The sequence below is a fragment of the Euphorbia lathyris genome, chromosome 8, assembly GCF_963576675.1.
Source record: "Euphorbia lathyris chromosome 8, ddEupLath1.1, whole genome shotgun sequence".
NCBI classification, from domain to species: Eukaryota; Viridiplantae; Streptophyta; class Magnoliopsida; order Malpighiales; family Euphorbiaceae; genus Euphorbia; species Euphorbia lathyris.
This window is the reverse complement of record NC_088917.1, coordinates 57,164,669-57,177,362: the sequence shown is the minus strand read 5'-3', so window position 1 is coordinate 57,177,362 and position 12,694 is coordinate 57,164,669. Positions and strand designations below refer to the sequence as shown.

The 12,694-nt window shown below is 32.9% G+C and overlaps 1 long non-coding RNA gene across 2 annotated transcripts; it reads left to right on the top strand.

Moving 5' to 3' along the window:
• Window positions 1-2,604: 2,604 nt before the first annotated feature.
• LOC136202537 (uncharacterized) lies at window positions 2,605-8,080 on the top strand. 2 transcript variants are annotated; one of them, XR_010674489.1, is made up of 4 exons: window positions 2,605-3,282; window positions 4,002-4,716; window positions 6,152-6,445; window positions 7,759-8,080. It is a non-coding gene; the product is annotated as an uncharacterized lncRNA (long non-coding RNA). The 2 variants fall into 2 exon arrangements; XR_010674488.1 differs by lacking the exon at window positions 7,759-8,080 and having other exon boundaries at window positions 6,152-7,504.
• Window positions 8,081-12,694: the final 4,614 nt, after the last annotated feature.

Here is a 12,694-nt window from a genome sequence, read left to right as displayed (position 1 = left end):
ATCTCATTTTCTGAAAAAATATCTGCTTGAACAACAAACCATTTGTTCTCACTGGGTAGCAGAAACATTAAGGTATATCTTATATCTAATAAGTTATTTCCAAAATAATCTTATTTTAGTGGTTATTAATGATTCAGGGTCTTTTATGAGGAATTCTAATCTTATTGGTGTTTGAAATGTTTCATCATTCTAAATGATAAACATATCATATACTTGGTTTATCTTCTTTGTGATTGTTTTTACATTTAATGCATTCATACATTCATCAGTACCATACTTATGAAAATACAATGTCTCCGTGGCATTCAAAATTTATTCTAAATAAAACTGAATCCAAAATATAAACAACCCATCCAATATGTTTAAATAAAATAAAACAGGATGTCCGAATCCAAAATAGGACCACCCAAAATGTACTATCTTATATGAGAATAAACAATCCAAATATATATAGCAGAGGTATAAAATAAAATCCTCATAGAGGATGAACATCCAATGCTCCTCTGCATGCTTTCTTCTTCTTCTTCTTCTTCACTCCTTGGCTCCTACACATTTGCAACAAATGTTAGTTCCCCTTTATAGTATCCAATGCTATACAATTGAATATGAATGATATAAGACACCTAAAATCGAGGTTGTGCCTCCATTCCTCTTTTGCTCATCCAAGAAGACTAGACAATCTCGCTTCCAATATCCCATCTCAAGACAATGGAAGCAACCCTTATCGACCTTGGGCTTTTCTTTGGGCTTAGAAGCACCCTTGCCAACCGTTCTTGATGGTTGCAATTTCTTCATACCCTTTTGAGGATAAGCCTTCTTCCTTCCCTTAGTTTGTTGTCCCTTTATATCGCACCATCAACATATAAGTAGAACTTTGATAGACAACTCGGCTGTTTTGAGCATCCCATGCAACTCAATCCCAACTTTAACCATCCTTTGCATATTATAGTTTGGGATGAAACCATCATAAGCCTCTAGCAAGGAACTCATAATAGTATGCACTGCCATCTCCCTAGAGATAGGTGACTCTTGTCTCACAAGGGTATCAATATAACCCTTTGTCTTAAGAACATGGCACTTACCAAAGTGTCCAGAGCCATCTTGCATGAGTTCAGAGCCTTGGTGGTCAAGAACCGTTCTGCTTCTGGAACATCTCATCGAGACTATTCATAATCTGAAATGAATTTTGGTCCATGAACTGCTTTTGAAGTTTAGGTTTTATGATAGCAATCATGAGACATGACATATCTAGTAAGTCCTTTTTATGCTTCTCAAAAGCGTCCAACACTTCCGCGTTTGCATTTCGCCTTGGTGAAGCAGGCAAAACTCGGTTCAGAACATAGTCTTTCTGCCATTGGATAAGCACTATCTGCAGATTTCGACCCCAGTCGATGTAGTTCTAAGCACCCAAGGAAAAAGCATTTGTTTTTGCCATTTTAATCTACATAAAATAAATAAAGTCAGGTTAATTATTAAGGTCTTAATTCTTCCCATTAATATGAACTAATATCCCTATAAATTAATTCATGTTGTAGTATGCTTTTACATTAATGGGTCGAGATCCTTATAAAGCCCAATCCTACTGAAGTCATCCTACACGCTAAGACATGGTTGTTTGGGTAGGAATCTCATGCCAATTACATCAATGTGTATTCTTAGTTCGGATCGGAGGAAATAGTATTTAGGACTTTAGCATTTTCCTTCTATTGCTTAGGGCCAGGGTCTGCCTGGGGGTCTATATTAAGTCGAGACCATCAACCCGATGTTAAGCATATCTGATACCTTAACCCTTGCCTCAAAAAGATGATCCAACGTACCCGACTTTAGCATGACCTACGTTTAAATAATCGATGTCTTGACAAGGTTCATTTGTGGAAAGCACTTATGACTTACTATTGAGGGATTATTAATTTAGTTAATTAAAGTGGCTCCTAAGATGACTTTATACGACCCATGGATATAAAACATTTCTAGCGAGTGAAATGGACATGTATTTGAAAGTGTAAATAATAATAAAAAATAAAATGATTCTACATAGACTTCCTAATATAATTTATTGAAATTTCTAAAATTTACAATAGAAATAATCTTCTAGGCTAATAGGCTCCAACTCCAAATCTGGACCTCATTGTTGGCTTTCTGGTCTTATTTGAATTACATAAAATAAACTTATTCTAAAAGTACAAAGAAAATAAATAACACAGGTAATCTATAAGATCTTTGTCCTATTAGCCTTTGTAACGTTGTTTATAAGCTTATCTCCAAAACCCTTGCTAATCATTTGAAACAATGTTTGCACTCGATTATTCACCATTCACAAATTGCTTTCTAATAAATGGTATTCACCCTGCAGAGAGCACTGCCAGCTTCTTGTAGACTGAACTCTCTTCTCTTTCTTTAGGTTCTGCATCTTCACAGACATGTCTATTTCAGAGACAGTGCCCAAATTGTTATGTCTTTTGTATTTTAGGAATTTATTTTCTTTTAACTTTGCTCTCATTGCAAAGCAGGTTCGGAGAATGATTGAATTTCCTAATTCGTGTTCACAGGTTTTCAAACATAAATATTTTACAATGGTTGGTGTGATGAGGGAAAACATGGGTTTTTATGCTAGTCATGTATGGAGGAGTTTAAAGTTATTTGAGATGGGAGTTGCTGAAGATTTGGTGAAGGAAGGCCCGTTAAATTTGATGGATTCCACATGGGGTTCCCGATGTTCCTGCAATTGTCCATTTTATTTGCTAAATCCAACTCCATCTCCAGTTTGATTGATTTAATTAATTGATTTTGACTCATGGAGTACAAACTTTACTCTCCAACAAAAGAACACATAAAATGGACCAATTTGCATCAGGTAGATAGCACATATAGACCATTAAAGTTGGCCTAAGCAAATCCACCGCCCTTTCTCTCCCTCTCCGTGTGTGAAATTTGAATTAGATCGGCTCTCCGTTCTCCTTCCACTTCCCTCCCCTTTTCAGTCACGTAATTAATTTCTATTATGGCTTCCACTTCCTCACCTATTTCTCTGCAACTTCCATTTGATATCAATTTTAAGAACCACAGTGTATTACCGCCAGTTGTTCTGGTACGATGTCGGTTGAGAAAGTTGGATAATTATGCCCATATGATTTGTGCGGTTCAGTATATGAATTGAGTGGTACGATGTCGTGATGTGGTCAATTGATTGTGTCTTGCTCTACGACGATAATTTTGCTCACTAGTTTGATTCTGAAGATTGTGATCAGCCTATCGAGTCTGAGAGGAAGAAATGCCTAGAAGGTATGAAAAGTAGACTTTGTATGGCTACTGGTTTCCAGTCTCTGCCACTATTTATAGCTAACCATATGCTAATGTTCTGTTGTTATTTAGCAATTTGAAACTTTAGATTTGTTGTGAGTCAGGACTGATTTTTATTCGGATAGAGATTAACCATCATAATACAATAAACATATTTATTAGCTCAAGAGCTGTATTAGGCCTTTTTAATATTGAATTAGCATTTCCACCTAGTTATTGTTCTCTATTACATTTCTTATGCAACATCACGGGGCAAGGCTCTTGTTTTATCATTTATTACAACTCTGTGTTCCAATATGCTCTATTTTTGTTCGTTCTTCGGTGTGCTTGCCCCATGACAAGTTATCTTAACATCTTGATTTAGGGTTGGTTTGAAGTTTATCGATGTTGTTATTGGTTGCACGCTTTAATTGTGCCATTTGATTTGAGTATGTTCATTTTATGGGTTGTAGATTGATTAAATTTTGATGTAACTTTTGGGTCTTGACTTTAGATATTCATTAACTCAGTGTTTTATTTTTATTTTGTGAAAATGAATTCTTGGTATGATCTGTTTGAGAATTGACTCCGAGACATGCTGACTGTTCATGGCGTATTAGACGCATTTCAATCATGGCTAGAGTAGAGCTGTAAAATTTCAGAGCTCATTGACACTTGGTTAGATTGTCTTCGTAATTCTTTATTTCTTTATTGGTATGTAGGCTGGCAGTGTGGATGTCCTTCATTGCTACTATCCACATATACAAGGGAAGCGGCAAGTCAGCAATTGTTAACCGGCACTATGCTCAAAGGCTAATGGAGAATGTTGATTTGGACATTTATAAAGCTACAATATCACTCAGCTTAAATTGTTCTGCTGTTGAAAGTAAACTTATTGAAACAACAATAATTATGAAAACAATGTTCACATCTCTGATGGAGAAGTATGCTTATTGCTTTGTTGGACTGATTGATAACTCACAATTCAAGGTGTTTCAATCCAAAATTTCAAAGTTTCTTCATCAAAGTCTAATGAATTTGTATGTCCTAAATTTTGATTTTGTGCACTACCTTAAATCGGTTTTTGGGAGGGCTTTGCATGGAACATCATTAAGAGAGGAATTTTGAAATTTGATAATTCAGAATGTGGTTAAAATATTGAGTTACATAGGTAACAATTGACTGACATAAGAATAACTCTCCTTTCAATCAGTTAAAGTCCACTGATGCGTTGTTCTTTCATGTGCCTTACATTACATTACTGATTATCTTCGACTTCCATTTCAAATAATCTGTTACGAAGAGGTGTAAAGGAGCACAAGTTATTCAGCTAACGAGGCAACCTATTAATTTTTCAGCTGACACCTAATCTTTATGGAAATCTAGTTGGAAATATAGCTGCAAGTATTGGTGGTGGTACATGAGTCATGCCATGAGGTATATATCCATGAATTAACTGTCTTAGAACTTTTCTGCTTTAGTTTTTCCTTCTTTTGTTGAAATGCATAACATGGTATTGCAAACTACATCAATAGTTTTTTTTTTCTGGATATGCTTATAGCGTTTGCTTTCTATGTGCTTAAATCACTTATTAGCCTTAGAATTTGATTCATGATAATAGTTATTGGGGTTTTTAGTTTTGTGTGATGAAATGAATGACACTTGGGATGACCTTTGCTTGTCTCAGAGCTATTGAAATGCTACAATGCTGAATGTCGTATTAGGAAATTTCAACATTGAAATTTGGTACTTGAATGCAATTTGGCTATTGTAAATATTAGGGATGTGTACACCAATGTGGAGAAACTTAATATAGATTCCAACTCCCTTGATGTGCATTTATGGCTAAACAGATATGCAGTCGTGATTTAAGATTATGGAAGAAACTGATTTATGACTTGCAAATATATGAAACTGCTTGGGTTATTAAATAATGAAACATTGTGATTGTATAGATGTACATCTAATCATAACAATCGGGCTTCATTTCCCCAAATTATTGACTCTCTCTCGTTTGTTCTCTTTTTGTGTGAGCGTGTCAGTAGTCCCTAAACAAATGCCCTTTACCCCCATTAACTCTATGTTTTGAAGACAATGCTAATTTTTGAGCTATGACTTTTAAGTCTTTATGTTCCTTCGCACCCCATTAACTCCATCATCACACCCTTCTCTTTCATTTAGCTACTTTCATTCTAAGTCTCTCTTGATCATTCTGAACTGATGTTTGAATAGCAAAGAGTTCACCTTTTTATTCTTTGGTGATAAATTCTGAAAGTTTAAGTTGGGTATTTGTTGAAGTTAGTTGAGCTTGGTCTTTGTAGTGGTTACACATATTTAGCAGCCAATAATTTAATTGCTTGTGGGGGAGTAAAATGCATGATTCCCTCCATTTGTCTCTTTGACTTCTCCTAACCTTCCCACATTTGTCATTAATAGAGAACTGGAAGGAATGATAGAATGATATTTACCATATAATATTATGGAAAAGATGTAGGAAAGGGGAGAGAAATAACCTTTACTACAATTTTCAAATTAATGTTATGAGCTGTTGACATATGCAATGCTATTAGCTGTAATTAATAAAAGTATGTTAATATTTTTCTAAAAAAAAGTCATATAAATGGTGTAATTGTTTATGGTCAAATATGATTTCACTGATTATTGCAGACATTTTCATGATTTTCAAAATGTTTTTCTTATTGAGTTAAATAATATTCATGGATATCATAATTTCTAATACACAAAGAGTTTGATAGGTTAAAATCCATGTACAAGTAAACATTTTTTTATATTAACAATTAATTATATCTTATTTTCTCGTGATTCCTCTCTCTCTCACCATACACTGAGAATTTTAGTGTCCGTGGCTCAGAGTCAGACGAATCTGCTGCAAAAATGGGGAAAGTAAATCCCAAGGATGATGCATCATCTTCTTCTTCACTGCTCGTCGAAGAGAAAGAGAAAGAAGGGACTGTGAGCAAGAAAGTCAGTGTCACTATCACCACTGGCTCAAAAGAAGATGCAGAAACTGGGAAACTGGCAATATCACTACTGCCTGATGCATCATCTTCTGCTTCACTGCTCATCGAAGAGAAAGACGGGAGTGTGATTGATAAAGATGCTGTGGGTGGCTGAGAAGAAGCTGCAGAAACCAAGCTATTATCAGGTAATATTGGTTTTACTGTAGAAATTGTAGGCAGAGGAATCTTCTGTTCCAAAGTAGAATCCTGGAGGATAATTAGTGAGGATCAAAACTTGAGTAGAAACAAATCCTAAAAATGCTATGCATAAATAATAAAACAGGAAATACAAACCTCATTGGCACCCTTGTATCAATGTGATCTAATATTTTTCGAGCCACAAGGGTAGATTGGGCAGGGACTCATGGAGTAAAGAGTTCAGTGTTTTGTGGCTTAGTACACTGACTATCTATTGGTCCATTTTCCAGATTTTTCTTTGGAGCAGAAAATAAGGCCTCTAAATTACTACTCCAGTAGTCCTTTTTAGAACAGTTTAAATTCACTGATCCTCTAGAGAGAGTTTCAACATGAAACTTATGCCGCAGCCTACGAATGGGTCCCACAGATCCGTGGTTACTGTTTAATGATTTGGTCTTCTTCTTTGAATGTACCTAAATATACATGCAGTCCAACAAAGAGTCAGTCAGACAATAAGAATAAACTCATAAACTTAATCAACAAAATAACAAAAATTGCCTGTTTTAAAGTCTGTTGAAATGAATTTGTGATTGTTCTAGAATATGGGGTTCGGGGAAAAGTATGAAGCACAAATCTGTTTATCTGATCATGGGCTAAGGCACCAGGACATGTAGGGGCTGGCTGTTGAAACAACATGAAAATTGAATGCCTTAATCATCCATAAAAATAAAGGAGAAACAACCATTTCATTTTGGAATTTTATTAAACACTTGGTAAAAGGTAAGATTATAATTCAATTTTATTTTGGCTCATGTATTTTAATTCATCCCTTGACAAACAATTCCATTTGCAGCCAAGAGTCAAATCTTTGGATATTAATTACTAAAAGAATTCAATACAGAACACTTGTAAAATTGTGCAACTGCTGTAAATAACTCAATTTATTGGCCAAATTCTGGATGAATCTAATAATATATTACAAATTCTTTGGTTTTGGTTGTTTAAATTGTGATTTACATCCTCTTCCTCTTAGTTTTTAGCTTTCCTGATCATGTCGTGGGGTGATATATTACAAGAATTAATGGATATGACAAAATGATATATGAAGTAGAATTTGGTTTTCAAGAATTAATATGATATAGCTTACACCTACCTACCAAATCAAAATAATACTCTTACTTTGAGATATTCTAATTTTTATAGCTAATTTTATCTTTTTTTACACTTATTATCATTTTTTACACTTATTATCAATCTTTTTTCTATTTTTATATATCAAATAATATCTATTCTTTTTATTTTCTATTTCACACAAAATAAGAGCGCTTACACTCTTAGATTGAGATTTGGAGAAGAAAGAAGCCAATAGCATGTTGGCTTTGCTCAAAAACTTAGAGAGAAGACCACCACCGTGTGTCTGGTTATATGAGGAAGGAGGAGGCGAGGTGTCTCTGTCCTGCACGGGTTTGGGTACAAATGAAATGGTTCTCCGGTTCTTAGTGTTCATGTTTATATCATTCACATTCTTGAGTCCACTATCATCATGCTTCCGCTTGTGGATTCCATACCTATCCATTTTCAATTCTAATACAAAAATATGTTACAATTGAAGAAATCATTCTTTATTTATAGATAGAGGATGGGAGGGGATTATAGAAGGAAATATTTAATGTAATTGGGAGGAATATCAATTATAATAAACAACTCTCTAATTTAACATTACAATATTAATCCTATTGACTCAAATAAAAGTCTTATATTGGCTTGACTCAAATTTGAAACTTTATAAAATTCGCCAGTGTCTCAATTTTACTTAATCAAATCTCACATGTTTGGTTTTCGCTGGATCGTCCTGGTCTTAGTCAAAACTCCTTTGATTTTGAATCCCCTCAAAAAATTACCAAAATCAATTAATTAACTTACCAAAAAATTCTAATGTAAATGTAAGGGATATTCAATTATAATAATAAGCTCGCTAAAATAACGTTGCAATATTAATGGCTTAAATCATGTGATAGTTTTAGGTAAATGTTAACTTCCTTTTAATATTTTAAACTAATAAGATTATTCCTATATAGTAAATTTATAAAAATCTTATCTTTAACTTGACTCAAATTTTGAGATTGACTAACCGTCTAAATTTGACTTTGTAAAATTTGGGGTAGCCATGATTTTAATTCTAAATTTACTTCTTCCTTACCTAAAATTTGAAACAAATAGTTGCATTATGTCTTTATTAAACTGATCAATATCTAACTATTAATCCGCGATAATTCTTATTGAATTCAACCAATTTACCCATTTTTTTATGAATTTAAGCCACAGTTAAATTGTATGAAATTTTCTTAAATTGGTATGAAAATGCATTTAAACACGTTTAGTGTGATTTTATGAAACCTTCGAATTAATATTTCGGAATAATTTCAATTGATTTCATCTTTTCATCGTTGTTACTCTTTTCTACCATTTTTCTTCATTTTTTTCCCTACGTTGCCTTTTTTGTTTGTTTGGGTCGATTTCAATCAATTAATTCAGTTTCAATCAATGTATGCCAATTAATATGAGGTTAAATTGAGTGAAATTTGTATGAAAATACATTTAAACATGTTTAAATGTATCTATATTTATAAGAGAATAGAAAAGGCATCAGCATTAAAATGTCACAAGTGATATAGTAACTCCAATGTACCCATACTTTTTGGATATATATAATATTTTGAAATATTAACTCCATGATTTTCATAGTTTTTGGATACAAATAATATTATACTGTATGTGACTCAAATTAGGTAAAACCCAACTAAAACAATAATAAATAAATAATATATACATCAATTGAAAATAACTGAAAGTTTATAAAAGTAACTTTAAAGTATATGCAAGTGACTGAAATTGTATGAAATTGGCTAAATTTTGGTGAAACTATTCTAACATATTCAATATTTCGTAAAATTATATTTAAGTGATTGAAATTGGATACAAATAATATTAACTTCGAGGTTTCCATACTTTTCAGATACGTGTAATATTTTCTAGGGTAAATTCCAAAAAAAAAACCTGTGGTTTCATGGATTTAAAAAAACCATGTGGTTTGTTTTTACAAAAAAAAAGGAGCATGTTATACACTGTTACACGAATTAAGAAAAATGACTTAACACCGTTAAATGTGATGACGTGACAAAGGGTATTATGGGAAAAACCAAATTTTTTTATTTTTTTATCCAGAATTCTCTCTCTTCCTTCTCTTTCCTTCTTCTTCCTTTCATATTCTTCTTCTTCCTCTAAAACATGTCAAGCAAACCCTAAACACCAAATTACTGCTATTACCAACAATTCGCACAAAAACCCTCATCATAATAAATTCAATATTACCTAAAATTACTACGAAAGAACGCTGAAAAGAAGTTACCAAATTAACCAAACCTTAAAAAATTGAAGAAAATCAAATTAATTGCACCAATTTAATCTAAAAACCAGAAGACAGCAAAAGAAAGAAATTTTGACGCACACGAATGAAAAGTGTAGAAATATTGAAAGAGGGGAAGTTAAAAAGCATAGAGAGAGAAAAAGAAAAGAAAGAAAAATCATTTTCTTCCAGGAAGGAGGAGCTGAGAGCTCAACATATATAACTTCCTCTTTAGCTTCCATTTTTCACCTGTAAAAATCAAACCAAACCCTTTCTCTTTTTCTGTTCGTTTAGAGCCTGGGATATGTTTGTTGGTTGATGTTTCCCTCTTTCTGTCTTTCCATTCCTTTTTTCCTTTTTTAATAATTTCCCTCCTAAAAAGAAAAACTGTCACGTAATCCACTAGCTTTCATAATCTCACCTTACATTACACAAATTTAATCATCCCGCAACAGATTAAAAATGGAATTGACGGTAAAGGAATTAAAGGAGAAGGAGGTGGCTGAAGAGGGTTAGGTGGAAGCAATGGAGGAAAAGTGGAGACGGTTAAAGAATTGGGGGAAAAGTGGCGGTGGCTGAAGAATTGGGGGAAAATCGGCAGTGGCTGAAACAGATTCTAGAAATTTCCAGATTTCTAGAAGTTTCAAGAATCCTGGAATCAAAATTTAAAAAAAAATAGAAAGAAGAAAATAAGAAGAAGAGAAGAGAGGAGGAGGAAGAAGAAGAAGAAGAAAAAAAAAAGGAGGAGGAAGAGTAAGAGGAAGAAGAATGGAAGAAGAAGGAGAGAGGAGAGAAGGAAGAAGAAGAACCATGGAAGAAGAAGGTGAGAGAAGGAAGAGAGAGAGAAAGAAAAATAAAAAAATAAAAAAATTTGGTTTTTCCAATTTTACCATTTTCCACGTCATCTAATCTAACGGTGTTAAGCCATTTTTCGTTTTTTGGATAACGACGTATAACACGCTCCTTTTTTTATAAAAACAAACCACAGAGGTTTCTTTTTGAAATCCATGAAACCACATGTGTTTTTTTTTGGAATTTACCCTATTTTCTATTAACTTAACGGTTTCGTGATTTTTTGGTTCACATGATATATAAGTGGCTGATTTTAGTGAAACCAAACAAAAACTTTAAAAAAAAACAATATATATCCTGTAAAAGTGAAATTGTGTGAAGCTATTTTGAAAAAAATAATATTAATTCTAATGTTCTATAAAGATACATTTGTGTGTAATTTAAAGTTAGTAAAACTTAATTGTAAATTTTAGTTTTTTTTTTTAAATACGTAAAAAACAACAACATACAAAATCACAAATACAAGAAAAATAAAATATTAAAACACATAAATCTCTCAAATTTTCAATTAACCCATAATGGACTTATTCACTAATTAATTAGTTCCATCCTCCATCTCTAATACCATTGCTTGCTTTCCAATTTAACATCATGCATAATTCTATAAATGTGTCTTTCATGTAATCAATGCAAAATTATTGGTAACCTAGTGGAAATTACTAAGGTTGCCTCATGAGCTGGAGACCGATTGGTTTAGGATAACATCAAGGTTCCCATAGAAAAATATACTTCTACCCCATTCAAGGGTTCGAGTGACGGATAACAGGTATGGAGCTATGAGTGATATACACATACCTACCCCATGACCCAAGGAATGCGTGAGAAGTATTTTTATACGCATCGGGACTAAAAGGGATCAATCTTGAATCATGTCAAATGTCGTAATGCAATAATGAAAACCACTTAAAAACTTTAAAGTTTAGTAATTAATCTTCGGTGTTTTCCATGTACTAAACACATACTCCACTTTTTAGAGATTACGTTCATGGACAATCACTTACTTAATTAATTGCTAACTAGTTTAAACTTTAATGAGTGTTGTTCTCCATAATTACTAAGTCAATTTTCAATTTATAATTACTACATTATAAGGTATCATGCATCATCCACAAAATGATAAATAAATTACAAAGTTCACAATTCTCAAAATAAGGGGGTCGGGATGCATTTGTAAAGATAAAAAATGGGAATTTACATAAATCCTATATATAAACATGTTCTAGTATTTGCATATTCACGAAACCTGTAAGACGAAAACAATTAGAGTCACGAGCCATATATTAGGCCTGATTTTTTATTGATTGGTGTGGAGATGGGTGTTGGACCCATAATGCATATGTTCTGGCAACGAGTGTTGGATTGCCTAACAAGTTATTTATATGTATGACCAAGACAAGATAGAAAATAGATAGAAGGACCAAAGTGTTAATAATGATAAAGAAAAATAACCTTATAATATGTTTTTCAAAATAGGAGGACCTAACAGTGTATTAAGTAAAAATGAGACTAATAAATTATTTTCCTATATTAAAGGTAAAAAGCATAATAAGTCCATTAACCTTATCTGTTTTAAGAATTAAGCATTTAATCAATTATTTTTCCATATTGAGCCTTTGATTATCGATTATGTTATGGATTCAGCCTTTATTTAACTTTTTCGTCGAGTTTGGGCAGCACGCATCGTTAGGGCGATTTAGCCTATTATCGTGGACAAATAAAAATAAGAGTTTATTGACTAGGATACATATAGAGCAAAAAGTAAAAAGAAATTACACAAATCAATTTCCAGTAGGTTCTTTCAAGCTCGATCGTCTCCTCTCCCGTTTCGCTATTTTTAGCATTAGAGTCACCAAATCGTTCTTCTCCCTTAATACCAAAGTCCATTTCTAGAAGATTCTTCCAAACTTGATTTTCAACTTGAAAAAACCTAGTGGAAATCGATTTCTGTAATTTTTTTTTTTTACTTTTTACTTTCTCTGCCTAGTCAAGGAAATTGTTT